Source organism: Crocodylus porosus, unplaced genomic scaffold, assembly GCF_001723895.1.
Source record: "Crocodylus porosus isolate Cpor-Errol unplaced genomic scaffold, CroPor_comp1, whole genome shotgun sequence".
Taxonomy (NCBI): domain Eukaryota; kingdom Metazoa; phylum Chordata; order Crocodylia; family Crocodylidae; genus Crocodylus; species Crocodylus porosus.
In genome coordinates this window covers 168423318-168431400 of record NW_017728906.1, presented here as the reverse complement: position 1 = coordinate 168431400, position 8083 = coordinate 168423318, and the positions used below count along the sequence as shown (strand labels likewise).

General features: G+C 46.5%; 1 protein-coding gene across 1 annotated transcript in view; it reads right to left on the bottom strand.

Annotated features, from left to right (window-relative positions):
• The window catches only part of SPATA13 (spermatogenesis associated 13), a 121322-nt gene extending 119024 nt beyond the window's left edge, over window positions 1-2298 (bottom strand). Inside the window, exon 1 of the mRNA XM_019530168.1 lies at window positions 2063-2298. The gene's annotated coding sequence lies outside the window, so the exon portion shown is untranslated. The remainder of the gene's footprint in view (window positions 1-2062) is intronic.
• Window positions 2299-8083: the final 5785 nt, after the last annotated feature.

The window sequence follows — 8083 nt, the reverse complement described above, 5'->3', positions numbered from 1 at the left end:
AGGCTCATGTTCATCTTGTGGTCAATGATCTGTTCCATGATTTTTCTAGGGACTGAGGTAAGGCTAAGTGGTCTGTAGTTCCCTGGATCCTCCTTTTTCCCTTTCTTAAATACAGGCACTCTGTTTTCTCTTTTCCAATCATCTAGGACCTCTCCTGATCACCGTGAGTTTTCAGAGATGATCACCAGTGGCTCCGCAATCTCATCAGAAAGAAGTTTCCTCGTGATCACCAGGGACCCACTGTGTCCATACCCAGACTTGGGCTCACAACTTTCCCACCAGTAGCTCAGCACACACACCCCTAAGCCAGACAACAAGTTTGATACTGGGAGAAGTGGGGCCTGGAAGATAGGATCCTTCAAGCTCCCACTCTGCTATCCCAGAGCCAGAGCTGGGAAATAAGAATCTCCCAACCCCTGCTCCACTGTCACAGAGCAGGGGCTGGGAGCTCCCTTCTGCCGGGGCAGGGGGACATTGACTCCACCTGAGATCCAGTGGCAGGGCCTGCCCCAGCAGGAGGCAGCTCCTGGGGGCATGGAGCAATCTCCCAGACTCTGCCAGGAGAGAGCTGTCTCCTGGGCCCATGTTCCCTGCCAGCCCCTGGGCTAGGACCCAGGGGGAGCCTAGAGCTCCTTCTGGCTGCTGCAAGGGGCCAATGCAGGGCCAGGAGGGGTGGGAGCAGACTGCTGCCATGAGCAGCAAATGGGCTCCTGCTTCCCTGCATGAGTAGATGCCTGCTCGGGTACTCTAGAGTAAACCCACCCTGGAGCATTTGCACATGTAGATGCACTCACTGAGTAAATTAAATTAGCCTCACACAGCTTAACCTTGCACAGCTAGCTAGTAATTATGCTGCGGATCACCTGAGGTCTTACTGACCTTGGCAACAGGGTTGGGGTTATATTTTCACATGAATAAACTGTTCTTGTTCAGCATATTAAGCACAAATAAGTTATTCTTTAATAGCAGGCCAGCATGTTGTCCCATTCCAGTTATTTCCTCACTACCTAAAATATATATTTGGGTTTGTGAAACCACTGAAAGAAAAAAAACACAAATTTCCCCCTAATTACTGCTCTCCCCTTGATTCCTGCTAGAGGAAATTGTTAAGGACAGAGACCCCTATTGCATGTTTTATTTTGTGGAATTCTTCCTATTTACAACTCTTAGAGCAACTGGTAGTGTTTATTGATCTTTGACCACAGCTGTTCTTGCAGGAGGACTGAGATGAATTATTCTCAGCCCTCCCATGTGAAGCTTTAAGTGAACTTTTGTCTTGCTTCTCTGAAGAGGTCTCAGTGGCAGCAGATGGAGAAACTTTTCAGGAACTGGTACTCAAGGATTCACACAAAGCAAAAAAAAATTATGTTTTGGCTTCATGCCGGCCACAAAGAAAAATAATTGTTTAAGGTAAATTCTAAGAGCCCTGTAATAAGTGGGAATGGGGAGAAAGAACTGAGAGAGCCATGCAGATAACAGAGGGGAGGGCTGTGGCAGCAAGCAGGTCAGTAGTTGGATCAGAAAGGACTGAGGGGCACCTAGGGCTGCATTGGACGACATGAACTTCAAGTTCTAATACTCTTGAACTCCTGTCACTTAATCCCATAAATCTGTTCACCTATTTGACTAACCTACCAGACTTGATAAGAACGAATGTATAGGGTTATAGTATTAATACTGCACATACACACAGACTCACAGACAAACACATACCTCCTTACTCATACATATGATCCCAAGCCAGCACCCCAGATTCAAACACTCCTAACTTTGGGTTTGTTTGACTACAAAACCCAGGTTCTGTTCCAAATTATGCAAATAGCCCTTGTTACAGTAAATTGAACATCAGGATCTTTGGAATCTGTTTTCAAATTTGTAGGTAGGCAATATAGCACTTTTCATCCTCAAGTGCTTTGCAAACAACAGTGAGGCAGCTGCCTCTGGGACAGGAACAACAACTGATGGATAAAGAGCTGCTCAGCAGTAGAGGATACAGAGTCTGTAACTTCCCAAAGAAGGGGAAAAAGGAAAAGAGAAGGGAAGAATATCACTACTTCCTTACCTCTCTGTAGACTCAAAAGAAAAATGCAGCAGATAACTGTAAATAACAAATCCATTCCAGAAACAAGGCACAAATCTCAACCTGTACATTCAGCAAGAAGAAAACCTACTTGTACTTGTGTCCTTTCAACACACCCCAAAAAGTTTTCCTGTCATTCATACAGTTTATTCTGCCTAAGCCCGGGCAAAGTGCAGTCAGTAATTCAAGCTTTCCAAAGCCAGAAAGCTTCAGTGTTTTCTGTAGCAGCCTCCACACCAATCAGCAGCTTGCCCTTCCTCCCCCTACTCTGTGGTGGGAGGTACAGCTGGAAAAGTGTCAGTGTTAGAACAAGGCCATGCTTCATAAATATTCCCTCAGCCTGTCTAGAGACATATGTCCTTGAGAAAAATACCAAAATCCTGTCATGTATTGACACAATAACCACACTTCACTTTTTGCTCCTTCAGAAGCCGTATACATAGAAGAATCCATTCTGTGAAAGATTTATGCAGCTTGGACACCTTTGGTTTTACGTGTTTGGTTTTTCTGTAGGAAAGAAATATCAAGAGTATATATTTGTGCACCAAAGACTTCACATTCAGCCCAAGTATTTGTCTTTTTTGGACTGCTTTAATTTTAGGATCTAAAGGCTTCTCACATCCTTTAGAAGGAAGCATATTACTGAATATTTCAATAACAGACTTCCCTTTTAAAGACTCAATTTGACAAACATAAGAAAAACAAAACCTTCTGAACGTAGAGTTCAATGTTTTCTCCTGACTGGCCCAAAGAAGTTGATTGAATTCCTCTGCCTTAGGAGTCTAAAACCCATCAGGCCCTGCAGGCTGGATGAGTGGCACAGAGACAGTCCACAGGACAGATAAGAAAAACAGACTGTCTCCAGGTACTGCATGCAGTATATACCCTAGACTGTTCCTGAAGGCCATGTGCAGGGTCCAGTGCTGAGGCCAGTGTGCACTGAATTCAGCATGTTAAGTCAGTCTGTGGCATGCTACATGCATATTAGCATCATGGGCTGGATGAAAAGGTCTGTGGGCCATATTTTTGATAGCCCTGCTCTAGGTAACATCATAATGTTTCTAATGTACTTTATAAAAAAATATAGATATAGACTAGTGGAATTAGTGTCTTCTTTAACCACAGTATGTTGTTTCAAGAAGAAGGGAAGATAAAGAGGAAGAGCTAGGAAGAGATGGAATATACCCAATGAAGAGAGAGAAGAGCATCTTTGCAGAGAGGTTCACTAATCTAGCAAGGAGGAATTTAAAATAGGTTCACTGAGGGATGGTGCCCTGAGATAAGTGGGGAAACGGGTGACCTGGAGGAAGCACAAGCAGGAGGGCACAACAGGGGAGGCCTTCTCATTCTTCCTGAGAAAGTAGAGCAATCAGCTAGTTACCTCAGGTGTCTGTACACAAATGCATGGAGCCTGGGAAACAAGCAGGAAGAATTGGAAGTCCTCACATGGCCATGCAACTATGCTGTGATTGGAATAAGAGAGACTTGGCTGGAGCTCATATGACTGAAGCACTGTCATGGATGGATACAAACTGTTCAGGAAGAACAGGCAGGGGAGGAGAAGAGAAAGAGCTGCACTTTATGTAAAAGAGCTGTATGATTGCTCAGAATTCCAGTATGTAACTGGAGATAAGCCTGTTGAAAATTGCTAGGTTAGGGTCAGAGGGGAGAACAAGAAAGGTGATGGCATGGGGGGGGGCGCTATAGACCAGCAGATCAGAAGGATGTGGTGGATGAGATTTCCTTCAAACAGCTAGCAAAAGTTTCCTGATCATAGGCCCTGGTTCTCATAGGGAACTTGAATCACCCTGACATCTGCTGGGATGGCAATACAGCAGTGCACAGGCAATCCAGGAAGTTTTTGGAGAGTGTTGGGGATAACATCCTGACGCAAGTGTTGGAGAGACCAACTAGGGGCCATGTTCTTCTTGACTTGCTGCTCACAAATATGGAAGACTAGGTGGAAAACATAGAAATAGATGGCAACTTGGGCAGCAGTGACTACGAGATGATTGAGTTCAGGATCCTGAGGAAAGGAAGAAAGGAGAGCAGCAGAGTAAGTACACTATATGTCAGAAAAGCAGACTTCACCTGGCTCAGGGACCTGGTGGACGGATTCTCCTGGGAGGCCTATCTGAAGGGGAAAGGAATCCAGGGAAACTGGTTGTATGTTCAATAAACCTTACTAAGTGGACAGGAGCGAAACATCCACAGGAAGACTAGCAAGTATGGCAGAAGACCAGCTTGGCTTAGTAGAAACTCATCAGTGAGCTCGAACACAAAAACAATCTTATAAGTGGAAACTTGGACAAACAACTAGGGAGGAGTATAAGCGTATTGCTCAGGCATGGAGGGATGAAATTAGAAAGGCAAAAGCACAGTCGGAGCTGCAGCTAGCAAGAGATGTGAAGGGCAACAAGTGTTTCTACAAGTATGTCAGCAACAAGAGGAGAGTCAGGGAAATTGTGGGTCCTTTACTGAATGGAGGAGGGGTGGGCAACGTAGTGTCAGAGGATGTAAAAAGGGCTAAAGTACTCAATGCCTTTTTCAACAGCGATGAAAGAATTAAGGACTATTTAGAACAGCTGGATGTGTACAAGTCCATGGGGCCAGATGGAATGCGCCTGAGGTTGCTGAGAGAATTGGCTGATATGATTGCAGAGCTGCTGGCCATCATCTTTGAAAGCTCAAGGTGATTTGGAGGTCCTGGACAACTGGAAAAGGGCAAATATAAGGCACATCTTTAAAAAAGGGAAGAAGGAGGATCCAGGGAACTACAGACTAGTCAGCCTCAACTGAGTCCTTGCAAAAAACATGGAGAAGTTTCTCAAGAAATTCATTTCTAAGCACTTGGAAGAGAAGAAGGTGATTAAGAACAGACAACATGGATTCAACAAAGGCAAGACATGCTTGACCAATATGATTGCCTTCTGTGACAAGATGGCTGCTCTGGGGAGACCAGTGGATGTGGTATACTTTGACTTTAGCAAGGCTTTTGATACAGTCTCCCACAACATTCTTTCAAGCAAGCTTAGGAATTCTGGGTTGGATGAATGGACTGTAAGGTGGATAGAAAACTGGCTGGATCATCAGGATCAGAAGGTAGTAGTCAATGGTTCGATGTCTAGTTAGCAGCCAGTATCAAATGGAGTGGCCCAGGGTTCAGTCTTGAGGCTGGTTTTGTTCAATATTTTCATCAGTGACCTGGAAAATGGGATGGAGTGCAACCTTAGCAAGTTTGCAGATGATACCAAACTGGGGGGAGTAGTAGATATACTGGAGAGTAGGGCTAGGATTCAAAAAGACCTTGACAAATTGGAGGATTGGACCAAAAGAAAACTCATGAGATTCAATAAGGACAAGTGCAAAGTCCTAGACATAGAACAGAATAATCCCATTCACTGGTACAGGCTGGGGACTGACTGCAGCTCTGCAAAAAAGGACCTGGGGATAACAATGGACACTATGCTGAATATGAGCCAATAGTGTGCCCTTGTGACATACTGAGCTGCATTAGTCAGAGCACTGCCAGCAGATCAAGGGAAATGATTACTCCCCTCTATTCAGCTCTGGTGAGGTCACTTCTGGAGCACTGTATCCAGTTTTGGGCTGCCCACTACAGAAAGGATGTGGAAAAATTAGAGAGTCCAGCAGAGGGCAACAAAAATGGTTAGGGGTCTGGGGGACATGACTTCTGAGAAGAGGCTGAGGGGACTGGACTTATTTAGTCTGGAAAAAAGAAGACTGAGAGGGGATTTAATAGCAGCCTTCAACTACCTGAAGGGAGGTTCCAAAGAGGATGGAGCTGGACTGTTCTCAGTGGTGACAGATGACAGAACAAGGAGCAACGGTCTCAAGTTGCAGCAAAGGAAGGTTAGGGTAGATACTAGGAAAAAATCTCCCACAAGGAGGTTAGTAAAATCCAGGTACAGGTTGCCCAGAGAAGTTGTGGACTCTCCATCCTTGGAGGTTTTTAAAACCCAACTAGAAAAAGCCTTGGGTGGAATAATTTAGTTAGGGCTGGTTCTGCTTTGAGCAGGGAGTTGAACTAGATGACCTCCTGAGGTCCCTTTCAACCCTAATTTTCTATGATTCTATGACTTATCCAGTCCTAGGGATATTTTCCAAATAGTCCCTAACCTGTTCTTTTGCTCCTATTGGCTGCTCACCTCCTCCCCAAACTGTGCTGCCCAGTGCAGTAATCTGGGAGCTAACCTTGCCTGTGAAGACTAAGGTGAAAAAGGCATTAAGCATTTCAGCCTTTTCTGTATCCTCTGTCACTAGCTTGCCTCCCCCATTTAGTAAAGGACCAATACTTTCCCTGATCCTCCTCTTGTTGCTGACATACTTGGAGAAACTTACCCTTCATGTCCCTTGCTAGCTACAATTCCAATTGTGGTTTTGCTTTCCTGATTTCATAGTCCTATACTTCTCCCTAGTTTGTCCAAGTTTTCATTTCTTTCTTCCTTTTTGCATTTTAGCTCATGGAAGGATTCCTTTGTGGCAGATCTGTGCCCCACTCGCTGCACTGCTGGGCTCCAGGTCTGCACATGGCCACTCCAGTGCTCTGCAGCTGGAAGTGGGGCTGTGGATTGGTTCGGCTTCTCAAAGCTCCTGGGATGAAGGGAGCCCAGACGCACACAAGGGGGGAGCAGGAAGGAGGGAGCACTGGCAGCACCTCTGTACACCTTCCCTGCAGCCAGCATGGGTCGGCAGAGCCACAGGCCAACAGACCTCCGGGCAGCACAGCAGCTCCAACCGCAGCAGAGGCTCCCCTAGAGCATCTGAGCTCTCTCAGCTCTTAAAGGTATGGAGTCCACCCAAACTGGAGGTGGCCTGCACAGGCCAGACGGAGGCATCACTGAGACTGCACCCATGCTGGACCTGGCTCACAGGTACATGCAGGGTGGCTGGGACAGGACAGAGGCAGCTCAGGACACATGAACTAGTCCTACCTGGAAAGCAAGCCCAGCAGGGAGCCCGGCTACTGAACCCATCATAGCATCATGCCTTCAGGCTCTGAGACCCAAGAGTGGGCAACGGCAGACCTGTAAGTGAAGCAAGACATTGGAAGTCACCCCATGAGGTGTTACCAGATGTGGCCAGGGGCCAGCTGATCCAGAGCCTGGTGCTGTTGCGGTCACAGCCCCGACACAGAAGTTACACGATGGGTGCTTGGTGTAACCCATATGTAGGAGAGGAGGTGCTAAAGAAGAAGTACCCAGCACAGTGAGCATCATTGCCCTGCTCACCTGCACCCCAGAGAGAATTTCAGTTCTAGTATTGTTAAGTTGTTTCTTTTCTGATTGAAGACACCTGTACCATCAGCTGACAGCAGAGACAGACTGCCCAGGAGGAGCAGACAGTGCCCCACATCACATCCAGAACCCCCTGGGACACAAGCCAGACACCCGAGTGGAAAGGGGTGGGGTGAAGGGGGGTGGTAAGAAGCCCCACAGAAGAAGCATCAGCTAAGGTGCCCAGGGTTTGGAAGCCACTGAACAACATCCTCCAGTGGAACCTCAAGTAACATCAAGTTGTGGCAGACCAGTAGACCCTGGTGCAACATGCTTCAACGAACAGAGCAGGCCAGCAGTCACACGGCAAGCACAGGCCTCCCACATCCCTGCTAACCCAAGCTGGCATTCTGTTATATTTGCTTGTTTTTCTGCACATTGGGATGGTTTGTTCCTGTGTCCATGGGGAACGGGGCTGGACATGATGCACCCAAAGGTCCTGAAGGGGGCTCTTGGAGCCATTTGGGGCTGGTCCTGCTTTGAGCACAGGGTTGGACTAGATGACCTCCTGAAGTCCCTCCCAACCCTAACATTGTGTTATTCTATGAATATAGGGCCAAATTCTCCCTTTCACGTACAAATGCATCAAAAAAACCCAGTGAATGCAATATTGCGTCCTGACTTTCCCGAAATCTGCTTTTTATTCTTAGGAAATGAGTGATTAGGAGTTTTTGAGGTAGGGTTTAAATGCATTTTACTGCATCTT